At 44.2% G+C, this 13,720-nt stretch overlaps 1 protein-coding gene and 1 pseudogene across 8 annotated transcripts in view; one reads left to right on the forward strand and one right to left on the reverse strand.

The window, feature by feature from the left end:
* The window catches only part of RBFOX2 (RNA binding fox-1 homolog 2), a 280,295-nt gene that overhangs the window by 170,000 nt on the left and 96,575 nt on the right, over positions 1–13,720 (reverse strand). The gene's annotated exons all lie outside the window — the stretch shown is intronic.
* LOC102964790 lies at positions 2,955–10,875 on the forward strand (annotated as a pseudogene).

A 13,720-nucleotide genomic window follows, 5' to 3' on the forward strand; every position in this document is an offset into this window, starting at 1 on the left:
GCAGACGTGCCACCGAAGAGCCGGGACACTGCGACACGCGATTACAATTCATTCTCTCAACTAGACTGAAAGTTCAGGCCCAGCAAAAAGTCAGCCACAACCGTTCTGGAACACAAACTAGAAGGTGTGGGGACTTGCAGTCCTGGTCCAGATTGTTCATTTTATGAAGGTCAGGACTCTCTGTTCCTTGGACATTAAACCAGGAAAGAGAGCAAAAGAAAGCAACGGGGCAACCGTCAAGTCACCTGGCACCTGGAAGGGCACATCGTTTGCTTGCAAGAGGAGCCCTCCAAACGGGACGCTCAGAAGGGCAAATAGGAAGGGGCAGCTGCTAGTATTTCTGGCCAACAGATCAGGGCCTGAAAGATGGGTGTTCTCTCCACTGAACAACTCGTATGGTCAGAAATAATCTTGTTGCCAGCACGCAACAAACCGGCAGCTCTTTAGAGAGGGCTCTCTGGGGACCCAGGGCTGCGGCAACCAAGGGAAACGTACCCAGATCAGATCAGCGACGGCCGCTCCGGTTCCACGGGAGGTATTGTGGGGAACAGCGGCACCGGCCAACACACAAGATTTACACAATGAGCTCCCTGAGTGCCGCACGTGTCCAGGTCAGACGAGCCGCTGCTCTGCCACGAACAACCCGGGAGGCAGATGCCACGCATCCTATCTCCCCACGCCTTTCGCTGCCGCTCCTCAAGAGAGCCTGGGAGGGTGGTTTTTCACGGCAGTTGCCCATTCTCTCCATTTTAAATCCGGAGGAAGAAGTCTTATTTTTTGTCTCCTCCTCTTTACCTTTCCCTTCCCAACATAAACACGCGAAGAAGATGTGGTCTGTCCACACAATGGAATATTACTTAACAACAGAAAAGAACGAGGTACTGATGCATGCCACATCGTGCAGGAACCCTGGAAACATGCCAAGGGAAAGAAGCCAGACACAATCGGATCACGTTATATGGGATCCATTTTATATGGAACATCCAGAAAAGGCACGTCTGCAGAGACAGACAGTAGAGACGAGTGGTTGCCTAGGGGTGGGGGGGGGGGGGTGCGCGGTAAGGGGGATAGAGGGATTGGGACATGATGGCTTAGGGGTACACAGTTTCTTTTCGGAGTGACGACAGTGCTCTAAGATTGACCTCGGTGATGGCTGCACAACTCTGTGAATGTAACTAAGATGCCACCGAACTGCACACTTGAAATGGATGAAATGCACAGTATCAAATTATATGCAATAAAGCTGTTCTCAAACGCCTCAAAAGAATCACCACCTCCTTTAGGAAGGGAACCGTAATGAGGGGGGTTTAACTCTCTGGCCGCCCCTTGTTTCCAAATGCCAGCCCTGGAGCCTTCCTATCAACTGCTCCTTTTGCACAGGCTGACGCCTTTCCCAAGATAACTGGGCTCGATGGCAGCTCTGCTTGGGGTCTTAAAGTCCACCCCCGCTCTGTCTGGACTTCAGCGTCCTGCCTTCCACATCTGGCTTCCCTGTCCCTGAAAAGGTAGTAAACCTCCCCCACCCCTCCCAGCACACACCGCACACCGCACCCCCCCCACCCCCTCCCACCCCCGCAGGGGCAGCCGTGGCTCACGAATGACCTGTAACACCACGAAAAGGAATGAAGATAAATGATAACGGGGAAGCACAGGTTTGGGAACTGCAACAAATCTGGGCTCCGAGCAAAGTGCGTGACCACGTGACTCTGCCTCACTCTCAGTTTCCACTTCTGCAAAATGGAGAAACACTACCTAATGCGTTTAATGCACACGGTGGTGATAAAAGTTAAATGGGAAAATCTATGTAAATGATTCATATGATGCCTGGCTCACAGAAGGCACTCAATAAATAATAACTGTTATTTATAGAAGTCTTATGCCCAGTTTTTTCATGCTGTCCTCCAGCAGGTCAGCCTATCACAAAGGTGGCAAAAAAGGCAGGCCTTTGGTGCCATCAAATTGTTTGTCATCTTTCTCACTTTGCTAACCCATCTCACGCACAGATCCGTAGTCCATTCCTAATCCTTCTGAATTTTTTACTTCAATTTTTTTTCCCTTTTTTTTGGACTCACTTTAACTTCAAACCTCAGGCTCAGTATTGCCCCTTCAGCTCTATGCTCTCTCCTCAGCCATAATTTGTATTTACTGCCTTCCTTGTAATATGGTAAGCCACTCGCAGCACAGCACCCGGTATCCCACTCCTCCTAAAAGCCTAACTACCACGGCATCAAAACAACTTCAGATGAACCTCAGAAAAAATTAGGATGGAAACTTAAAATGGAACCCTAGGCAGCCATGAAAAATGTTGCTATAAAAATAGCTCATGGCAGGGTGCCTGGGTGGCTCAGTCAGTTAAGCATCCAATGCTTGATTTCACCTCGGGTCATGATCTCACGGTTCATGAGTTCGAGCCCTGTGTCAGGCTCCATGTTGATCGTACAGAACCTGCTTAGGATTCTCTCTCTCTCTCTCTCTCTCTCTCTCTCTCTCTCTCTGCCCCCTACCCCCCAAAATAAATAAATAAACTTAAAAAATAGCTATTGGCATGAAAAGATATTTACAATAGAGTGGGAAGGAGCTGGAAGCATCCTACAAAGTCTGTACAGCATGATGACATTTTGTAAGGAATTTTACAATGTGTGTAGATGCAAATACTGCACAGAAACCAGAGTAGACCAACAAACAACGAAAAGATAAAGTTACATATATTAAGACGATTTTTATTTTATTCTTTTGGCCTACTGGATCTTCTCAATTTTCCTTGACGAATGTGTATTACTTTTAAGAAAAAGATTTTAGGATTTTTTTTTTAATGAATTTAAACAATACAGTGCCTCTTCACTATTTTCTTTGCAGACATGGTAGCATGGCTCTGGTCAGACCAGGACTCACATCCCTAATCTACCACTTATTATATATACGAAACCTTTAGCCTTGGTGTTCTCATGTGGAAAATGACGATGATGAAGAACACTCTAGCAGTCTTCAGGGAGTCTCGGGCCGTGGTTCTCAGCTTAAGCGTGCATCAGAGACACCTGGAGAGCCTGTCGAACCAGAAGGCTGCGTCCCCTCCCCAGACTTTCCACTTTGGTAGGTCTGAGGGAGGGGGCAGACCACGAATCTGAGGAAGTTCCCAGGTGATGCTGATGCTGCTGGTCTGGAAAACCACAGGACAAAGTCTCCTTTCAATATGCCACACAGATCCTGAGTGCTCCTGCAGGACTACCTGTTCCCCAGAGACTGAATTACATTAGAACCTGAGACTGCACATCCACCCAAAAGCCCACACTTCTACAACTTGAGTGAATTCGCTCCGAGACATGGAAGGAACTGGTTTTCCACTTAAGGCGAAAACAAATAACAATTATTATGACTGCATGTAAAATACCTGACTTTAGCAGGGGACAAACGTCTGAGACTGTGGGCACAGATAAAAGACGCTGCGAGAAACAGACGCACAGTGAGTCCACTGCACGCTGCCCCGTGCCTGCCTGGGGAGCAGAGCAGAGCCCAGCCTGGGTCACAAAGCACTTGCTTTGCTCTGGGTGCCCTCTGTTGACAAAAACAGACATAGCCACTTGCTCTGCTGCTCTGTCCCTTTTTTCCTCCCACCCCAGGAGAGCCAAGAGTCCTTCAGGTGTGACTCAGGTTCGGAGGGGAAAAGGTTTCCAGTTATGAATTTTTTCCTAAGCCCCTACATAGTCAGGATATTCTTCTTCCGACGTCCCCAGTCCCCCTCACTTTGCATCTGCAGCTTATCTCCAAACAGGTTAACTAGCTCAGGTCGGCAGAACAGGAAGTGATGGTAACGGAGGTGGAATTTAAATCACGGTTGCCTTTCACTTCAGAAATGGCTAGCATTAGCACAGCGGGAATAAACTGCTTTGGTAAATACTCCCTGATACAATGTGAAACCCTGCACAATGTGTAATAATTTTAAAAGTATATATACTGACTGTTGAAGTTTCTATACATGAAAACTGTCTAGTAGCACCTTCCAGACAACTAAAAGTAGAATGAGGGGCGCCTGGGTGGCTCAGTCAGTTAAGCATCCAACTTCGGCTCAGGTCATGATCTCACAGTTCGTGGGTTCGAGCCCCACTTCGGGCTCTGTGCAGACAGCTCAGAGCCTGGAACCTGCTTCGGATTCTGTGTCTCCCTCTCTCTCTCCCCCTCGCCCCCTCACGTTCTGTCTCTCTCAAAAATAAATAAACATTAAAAAAAAAAAAAAAAAAAGGTGGAATCAGAGCATGTCAGAGTAGGCCAAGAGTTCAGATATCATGGTCTCCAATTTCCTCATTTATACGGGGAAACCGAAGGCCCAAAGAAGTAAAGTGACATATCCAAAGTCAAAGTTAGTGAAAAGCCAGTTTCCTGATTTCCTCATGACTCATGGTCTTCCCACTATACTGTGGTCTTTATTCAGAAACTTTTTCACGCAGGCATTACCAACAGGACGACAGCTGCTTAATTTTAGCCACGTGGTAGAGGATAAAGAAAGTAGTGAGCATGGAACAATTCCTGACAGGAGTGGGAGAGGAAAAAAAATCCTACCTTTTTCGACTGCAAAATTCAGCCTTTTCTGGTATCAATACTTCCTTACTAGCAATCAGTTTTAAATGAAAGTATTCCCACTGGGTCAAAAACTGCACTTACTATCAACAAGCAGTTGTCTAAATAAGGAGTCGGCAAGCTATGGTCCATGGGCCAAATCCAGCCTGTCACTCGTTTTTGTATCACCCGCATACAGACCATGACTTACGCGGTCTTTACATTTTTTAAATGGCGGGGGACAAACAAATCAGAAGCAGCGTATTTCAGGACGTGGAAATTACATGAAATTCAGAGCCCACAAATAAAGTTTTATTAGAACACGGCCCCGTTCGTTCATTTACATGCTATCTATGGCTGCACACAAGCTACAGCAACAGAGCTGAATGGCTGTAACAGAGGCCCCAACACCCACAACATTTGCTCTCGGATCCTTCGCAAAAACTGTGTGTCCACCCTTGTTCTAAAGTACTGACGAATGTCGTCACTGGGTCGAGGACGAAGCCCTGCGCCGTCAGTTGCTGGGGGCCCGGCCTCAGGGGCGAGCTCCCCACCCCCTCTGGCAGGCGCCCCACACAGCGTGAGGGCTGATACTCCCTGACACCCAGAGCTCTCCTCCAGAGACGCCGAGGGGGCCCCGTGCCAGGCTCCAGCATGGTTTTTAGTTAATATCCGTCAGCAATCCTACCCATGTTACAAATGAGGACCCAAGCCTGAGAGAGATGAAACAGCAGGCACAAACTAAAACTGTGAGCCCAGATCTGCCGGACGCTAAGGTTCTTTGATTATTCCCCAGTGGTTTTCAAACCGGGTTCCAGCCAGCCGAGGGGCCTCGGGGCCAGAGGAAGCCCAGAGGGTGGGGCTCCACGTCCTCCAAATCTTTTCTAGGAGGACCACGCCACTTCCATTTTTCCTATATTGTGTCCACGTACTTCAGATGAAAAAGACTTTGCGGCTACAAAGTATAGTCTGAAGGTCAGCGCACCTCTTCCAAACAAAAGCTATGCTCTTCTCTCTCTGCCACTTATTACCACCTTTGGCAAATCTCTCACGACACCGGGCACCTTAATTCCCTCATCTGCCAATGGAGATTAAGATCCGGCCTCCTCCCCCCCCTCCCCGTCCCCACACGTCCAAGATCAAATGAAAATGGACAGGAAAGTGATCTGTAAAGGATACAGGACTATAGAAATATAATACAAATTATCACCCCCTCAGTATAGGGCTGGGGAGGGGAACCAGTAGGGAAATAATACCATTTCTACTGACTAAAGAAAAATCAAACTTGCAAGTAAAATGTGAAAAACAACAACAAAAACCCCCAAACATTCAATGAAAAGTAAATAAGGAAAATATCTCAGTGGAAATAACATAAACTTTTCAATCTAACACATTTAGATTTAAAACCCAACTTTACTCATTATCAGCTACAAAGCCTTGGACAATGACTTAAATCTCTTTGAGCCTTGGCTTCCTCACCTGCAAATGGGAGGAATAAAATAAAACTTGCTAAATGCTTCATACAGGGCTTGACACATAGTCAAAGTTCGATTCATGCTAGCTCTCTCTTCCTGGGAACCCTCACTTGTTATTCTAAAATTAAGACACACCTGCTAGAATTAATGCATGGGCTCCCCATACCAGGAAGGAAATAACAGAATTCAGGAACTCAAAGCATCTTTAGCTTAGATGATTCTATGATCCACCTGATACCACAAAGCTTCGAGAGGACAGGCTGAAAGTACTCTAAGGAACAATGAAAAATCCTAAGAATAAAAGATACACAAAGTTCTACTAATTCAATAAGGATGTTTATTGAGTGGTTTAAGAGCTCTGTATGGCTCCACAAAACGGCAGATTTACATTTAAGATCCACTTGACCAAAACCATTAAACTTGTAAGAGGCACTCTCCTGCTCAGGAGAGGTAGATCAGATATCTACCTTCTTGAGTATTAATTTTTTATATAGCTCTGGCAAGGCAAAGGTAAAAAGCCTAACGAAAGCCCGAACAAAGTTTTTTTTTTAATCTTCCACAGGAAAAAGTCCCAACAGAGTAGTCTCTACAGTTCAAGAAGGCGAAAGTTTACTGTTTAATTTATCCCTTTACCAAATTCCTACTGAGTACTTACTTTGAGCAAAGTATTTGAGAATATCAAGAAGTAAGACAGGGGTGCCTGGGTGACTCGGTTAAGCGGGCAGCTCTTGATCTCAGCTCAGGTCATGATCTCAACAGTTCATGGGATCAAATCCCGCACCAGGCTCTGCACTGACAGCACAGAGCCTGTTTGGGATTCTCTTTCTCTCTCTCTCTCTCTGCCCCTCCCCTGCTCACTTGCTTGCTCGCTCTCTCTCTCTCTCAAAATAAATAAATAAACAATTAAAAAAAAAAAGTGCTCTTCCCATAAGTGGCCTGAGGTGATCTCTGAAAATAATTTGCTATTCACTTGACCCGGAAAACTCGACAAAATCATGCAAGTTAAGAGGTGCCAATCTCCGTGTTCACTTTAAGAACACACATGAAGCGACCCAGGCCATCAAGGGTGTGCATATCCGAAAAGCCACCAAATACCTGAAAGACGTCACTTTGCAGAAGCAATACGTGCCATTCTGTCGCTACAATGGTGGAGTTGGTAGGTGTGCCCAAGGCCAAACAGTGGGGCTGGACACAAGGTCGCTGGCCCAAAAAGACTGCTGAATTTCTATTGCACCTGCTTAAAAATGCAGAGAGTAATGCTGAACGTGAGGGTTTAGATGCAGAGTCTCTGGTCATTGAGCACATCCAGGTGAACAAAGTCCCCAAGATGAGGCAGAGAACTTGCAGGGCTCATGGTTGGATTAATCAGCCATACGTGAGCTCTCCCTGCCACACTGAGATGATCCTTACAGAAAAGGAGCAGAGTGGTCCTAAACCAGAAGAGGAAGTTGCACAGAAGAAAAAGATATCCCAGAAGAAACAGAAGGGGGAAAAAGGAGTAAATTCTGCATAAAATAAATGCAAATAAAAGTAAGTAAATAAATAAACGAATAATTTTTTAAAAAAGAAGTATGACAGGATCCTTATTCTCACAGAACATTATGGGTCATCATAAAATAATAGGCAGTGATAAAATGCTATTACGAAGTGGAAATAACATGGCTTGGGAGCTCAGAGGACATTAAAATTCTGTTCCCAAATAAGTGCATCATGCAAGACTTAAAGGAGGAGACAGCCTTTGGAGTGGGACTTAAATAGTGGTAAAGGGGTACATCTGGGTGGCTCAGTAGGTTTAGCGTCCAACTCTTGATTTCGGTTCAGGTCATGATCGCAGAGTTGTGGGATCAAGCCCTGAATTGGGCTCTGCACTGAGCGTGGAGCCTGCTTAAGATTCTCTTTCCCTCCCTCTCCCTTTCTCTCTCTCTCTCTGTCTCTCTTAATCTCTCTCTCAGGGCACCTGGGTGGCTCAGTCAGTTAAGCATCCACCTACTGACTTTGGCTCAGGTCATGATCTCACCTTCGTGAGTTCAAGCCCCCCACTGGACTCTGTGCTGATGGCACAGAGCCTGCTTGGGATTCTGTCTCCCTCGCTCTCTGCCCCTCCCCCCTTGCTCTCTATCTCTCTCTCAAAATAAATAAAAATAAACTTAGAAAAAAAAAAAAGATTCTCTTTCTCCCTCTGCCCCTCTCTCCAACTCACGCATGTGTGCACTCGCTCTCTTATAAAAATAATTTTTTTAACTTAAAAAATTAAAAAATAAATGGTGGCAAAGCGTGGTATTTCAACACATTAAATGCCATAAGTAAAGAAATTGGAATTAAAACCCACATCTGATTTCAAAGCTACACTACTCCATCCCATAGTGTGGCTAAAACACAGAATACCTTACCCAACATAGAAAGAAAAAGACTGGGGCCCAATCACGGTATTCACTTAACAGTATCCCCTGAAGAGTTCTCAACAGATAAAAGCTAAACAGAATAATGCTACCCAGTGAGATGAGAGCTGTGCCTTTGTTTAAGTGTATGATTACCCAGAATTTACTGAAATTTTCTGGTGGCACAAAATTTTCTAACACAAAGATCTTAGTTCCCCCGCCTTTCTAAATCAACCCTAAATCAGCTCAGCATAATGGCATAAGCTGATGCTATCAAGAAAATAAAAATATTTAATCTATAACTGAAATACATAACCATACTGGCCACCAACTATGGGGGCTTTTGCTTTATCTTATATGTAACTAGTTGGTTTCATTCTAAACCATCTGCCACGGGTTATCTGTTGAAGAACGAAGGGTTGAGGGGCTCTACCATGTTTCTTCTTTTTTTTTTTTTAATTTTTTCAAATGTTTTATTTATTTTTGAGAGAGAGACAGAGCATGAGCAGGGGAGGGGCAGAGAGAGAGGGAGACACAGCATCCAAAGCAGGCTCCAGGCTCTGAGCTGTCAGCACAGAGCCTGACGCGGGCCTTGAACTCACGAACCGCGAGATCATGACCTGAGCCGAAGTCAGTTGCCTAACCGACTGACCCACCCAGGCACCCCAATGTTTCTTAAAAGTAACTCACAAAATGGTAGCCAACTGTGGCTGTGAGACTATCTGCTGCTTATGCTTACTAACTACTTGGCTGCTCTAAACAACCCTAAAGAGACGAATTACCTGGTTTTGAAAACCACTAACAAAGGAATTTATAAATAGTTCCAGTGATTCATAATCCTTCATTCTTTTTGAAGGCCATATTAAACTTCTCATTACAACACAGATCAATTGCCTACATACAAAGTATTAGGTCAATCTACTGGAAAGCCAAGCAGAGAAGTTATAATCCCTCCATCTGCAAAATAATAAGGATCTGGGTCAAGAGATCCAAACTGTTCTGACAGCCTAAAATCACAGCAAGCTCAAAATGAGTCCAAACAGGCAAACCATGACTGCCAGGATGTGACAAAGAAACCATGTACAGAAGAGGGGTGAGAAGACAGCCAGCCATCATTTCCCCGCTCCCTGTTCACATCACTCATCCATCCACAGATCCAGAGCAGTATGGCTGGACTCAGAGGTAGGAAGTTACGTGATAAAAAGTCCCACTATTTCCACAAGGAAGCAGGATACGCCAACAACCACAAAATCAGACCCAGCAGAGCCCAGGGATGAGAAAAGACTTTCTAGCCTACGTGGAAAACAGAAGGTATAGGCAGTGAAACATCACATCAACCAGTAAGTCGCTCTTGACCTAGGAAATTTTTTAAAATGTAATGCTTACAAAAGTACTACCCTCCTCACTTCCACTGATGAGGACACTGAGCCTTGGAGAAGTTAAATACTTTGCTCAGTCTTCACCAAACTTCCCAAACTCCCTTGATTCGAAACTTACAGAAATGCTCAGGCAGATGGCGTGCTCGAGGAGCTCAAACGATTAGAGGCGATAAGAAAAGGTTTCATACGTCCCAGTTAAATTATGACCAGGGATCTTGAAGGATACTTAGGAGTCTGCTGGGAACAGGAGAAATATTGCAAGTAAAAGGCACTAGGAAGAAATAAATATCCAGGACCGAGACGTGAAGGACTCTGAAGAGCCATGCAGCATGGAAGAGATATGTGCAAGGGGCAAAGAGCGAGCACGATGGCTGTAGAGAGCCGTGGACGTCGGCGCAGTCTGGCCAGATTCCGTTCCAGTCATGACAGTCTGAGAACGGACCCCCTCTTTCTACTGATGCTGCCAAGATCCATAATGAGTTAGGTAAACAAACTTATGCAGGCTTCACTCCCCTCACACAGGCGTATTATTCTTGGAAGTAAGGTAAAGCTATGTTCCTGAGGTAGAAATTTCAAATCTACAGCCAGAATTCATTTTACATGGTGAATTTAAAAAAAAAAAAAAAAAAAGGAGAGAGAAAGACTTAAATCAGAGACTGTAGGAACTAAATATTCCCTTATAAAAGCTTCCCTAAGGCCTCCTTCCCATAAAACTAATGAGAAAAATGATTTAATGACCCTATTACATGCCAGGAAATTTATGTATGTTATCTCTGATCCTGCAACAACCTTTCACAGTAGATACCAGTCCTATATTATAGATGAAGAAACTGAGGCTCACAGAAGGAAAAAAACCTGCCCAAAGTCACGGAGCCTGCAATGGCGGAGCTGATAGTTAAGCCCAAAGCCAGGACGCAGTCTGCGCATGCGCGTGTGTGTGTATGTCTATGCGTATGTATCCAGAGGAATTTCCACGAACCAGCCTTACACAGATGCGACGGTGTCTTGGTTAAAGAAGGAAAAAACAGGCCAATGAACATGGCCGATCCTTCAGCGTATCACGTCCCTCCGGACATGCAGAAAGCAGCATAACCGCTTGTCACCACACAAAGAGCTTTCTTGCCCAAACATGCCTGCCACCAAAAATCTGGAGAAGGCTATGTTAGCCAAACACAAAGCCACTGTAAACCTGCCAGTCCTCCTTGGAGCCATCACCAGGCCTGAACAAAGACAGTCAAATGCCTGTTTCCACCGTCTCTTTCCTAAGAGAGCTACATAGAGTTTATCCAAATTTAGCAAATAAGGTTGAAAACAGTTTTGCTTTACTGGGGGGGAGGGGAAAGAGTTGTCTTGCAAAATCTCACAAAGAACTTGTATCCAAAATATATAAAGAACTCTTACAACTTGTTAAGAGAATAAATGAACCAAATAAAAAGTAGGCAAGAGACTTGAACACATATCTCAACAAAGAAGACATAACGAATGGCTATAAGCAAACGAGAAGGTAACTCTACATCTTTCAGTATTAGGAAATACAAATCAAAACCACAACGAGCTACCAATGCATACTCAGTATAATCAAAAAGGTAGATAAAATCAAGCCACTTTGGAAAACAGTGTAGTAGTTTCTTCAAGTGAAGCATGAGCTTACTTACCACAAAACCCAGCGACTCCACTCCTAGAAATGTGCCCAAGAGAAACTGAAACATATGTCCACACAAAGACTTCCATGCAAATGTTCATAACAGCATTATCCATAATCACCAAACTGAAAACAATCCAAATACCCATCACCTGGTAAATGGACTGACAAAATGCAGTCCATCCATACAAAACAATACTATTTAGCAACTAAAGGGAATGATATAGTGATACACACTACAACATGGGTGAACCTCAAAAACATTATGCTAAGTGACAGAAGTCACACACAGAAGACCAGATAGGGGCGCCTGGGTGGCTCAGTCGGTTGAGCGTCCGACTTCATCTCAGGTCATGATCTCACAGCTCATGAGTTTGAGCCCCGCATCGGGCTCTGTGCTGACAGCTCGGAGCCTGGAGCCTGCTTCGGATTCTGTGTCTCCCCCTCTCTCTGCCCCTAAGCCACTCGCATCCTGTCTCTGTCAAAAATAAACATTAAAAAAAATGTTTTTAATAAACATTTAAATTTTTTTTTAAATAAGATCATATATACATCATATGATTCCATGTACATGAAATGTCCAGAAAGGATAGAGTCAGAGAGCAGATCAGCGGTTGCCTGGGACTGAGGTGAGAGTGGGACTAACTGCAAAAAAAATTTAGGAAAATTTGGGGGCAGGGGGGATATGGCAACATTCTATAACCATACTATGGCCGTGATGGCATAGCTCTACAAACTGTATAAGACCCTTGAATAAGTATATTTACATTGAATTACTTTTATGGTATGGAAATTATATCTCAATAGTGTTTTCTAAGTTCTTACTCAATATATATGTATATATATTTTCTATACACATGTATGTATATATTTGGTAACTCCGGGGGAAATGGAAAAGTATTTATGAAAGGGAATATAATCATGTTTTATGATTTGGCTATATTTAGTCACAATAATGTAATTATTATGTAACCATAAATCGGGAATAAACACTGATTTTTCTAAATGACCTTATTAGAAGGAAGGAGACCATGTCTAAAAAACTGTTAATATCTCCTCTCCAACAGCAGGCAGCCAAAATATGGTGTCTAAAATTGGTAAATCAAGAAAGAGCAGAATAAGCATGTTATTTAGACACCTGGCAGTCAGCAGCAGACGAAGTGAAATGGTCTTTCCCAGAAGGAAAAAATCTTATGAACTACGTGCAGAATGAAATGATCTAAAATGCAAGAGTAAGTCTGAAGCTGATTACATGGTTCAAGAAAAATGCTAGAACACCAGATGCTGCAGCATTTCCCAGCCCTTCCTCCACTAGAGGGTGTAAGGCAACATCGCAGAAGGCCCTAATCACCGATGGGCAACCTGATGTCAGATATTGGGGAGAAGCAACCATTTTATAATGTACTTCGCATGAAGGCTGACAGTGGGGTTCTGTACAACCTAGCAGAAAGGGAAAAAAAGCGATTTCAGATGTAATTGAAGAGCAAAGCAGAAGTATTTTTCATCAGAAGGGGGACCAGTAAGAAAATATTATAGGTTGTGAGATACAGAAGAGGTATGAAACAATTTACTTCTAAACCAGTCATTTTAACCCAGTCTCCAGCTGGGGCGGGGGCAGGGGGCCGGGGGAGTAAAATTTCTCATTCAACAAATAAGTCCTAGTTAGAACTGATATTAAAGACAGCAAATAATAAAGCCATTGCCTAGAGAGTTCTAAGGCTGCTTTTTTTGTGGCTCCTCCTAAGATTCAATTCTTCACAGCAGCCAGAATATTGTTTTTAAAAATGTATAATGAATCACGTCACTTCCCTGCCTAAAACCTTTCAAAATCGTCAACATTAAACAAGATAATTTTAATTTATGCATTCAACAAATATTTATTGATCTCCTCCTACATATCAGGCTCTGCTCTAAGCAAAGTCACAGCTTGCACAGCACATTTTAGTGGGAGAGATACACAATAAAGTATGCGCACTACATAATTTCAGATGATGGCGACAGATCTGAAGAAGGTCAGGTTGTATATCTGGGTATCTTCAGGCGAGTATAGTCAGGAAAGACTTCCCCGAGGAGTAAATTTTGTACCTGTGACCTGAATGAGAAGACAGTGAGCATCTGGGCGAAGAGTACTGCGTGTCTGAAGGTAGAGGAGACAGTGGCTCCACACTGAAGCCGGAATCAAGCTTGTTCAAGAATGCCCGGCGAGGCCAAGGCCAAGTGTACATAAGAGAGCTTCAGGAGACGGAACCACAGAGGCAGGCAGTGGGCTCACGTAAGAACACTCCCTCTAGCCAT

The sequence above is a fragment of the Panthera tigris genome, chromosome B4 (genome assembly GCF_018350195.1).
Source record: "Panthera tigris isolate Pti1 chromosome B4, P.tigris_Pti1_mat1.1, whole genome shotgun sequence".
Lineage (NCBI taxonomy): Eukaryota > Metazoa > Chordata > Mammalia > Carnivora > Felidae > Panthera > Panthera tigris.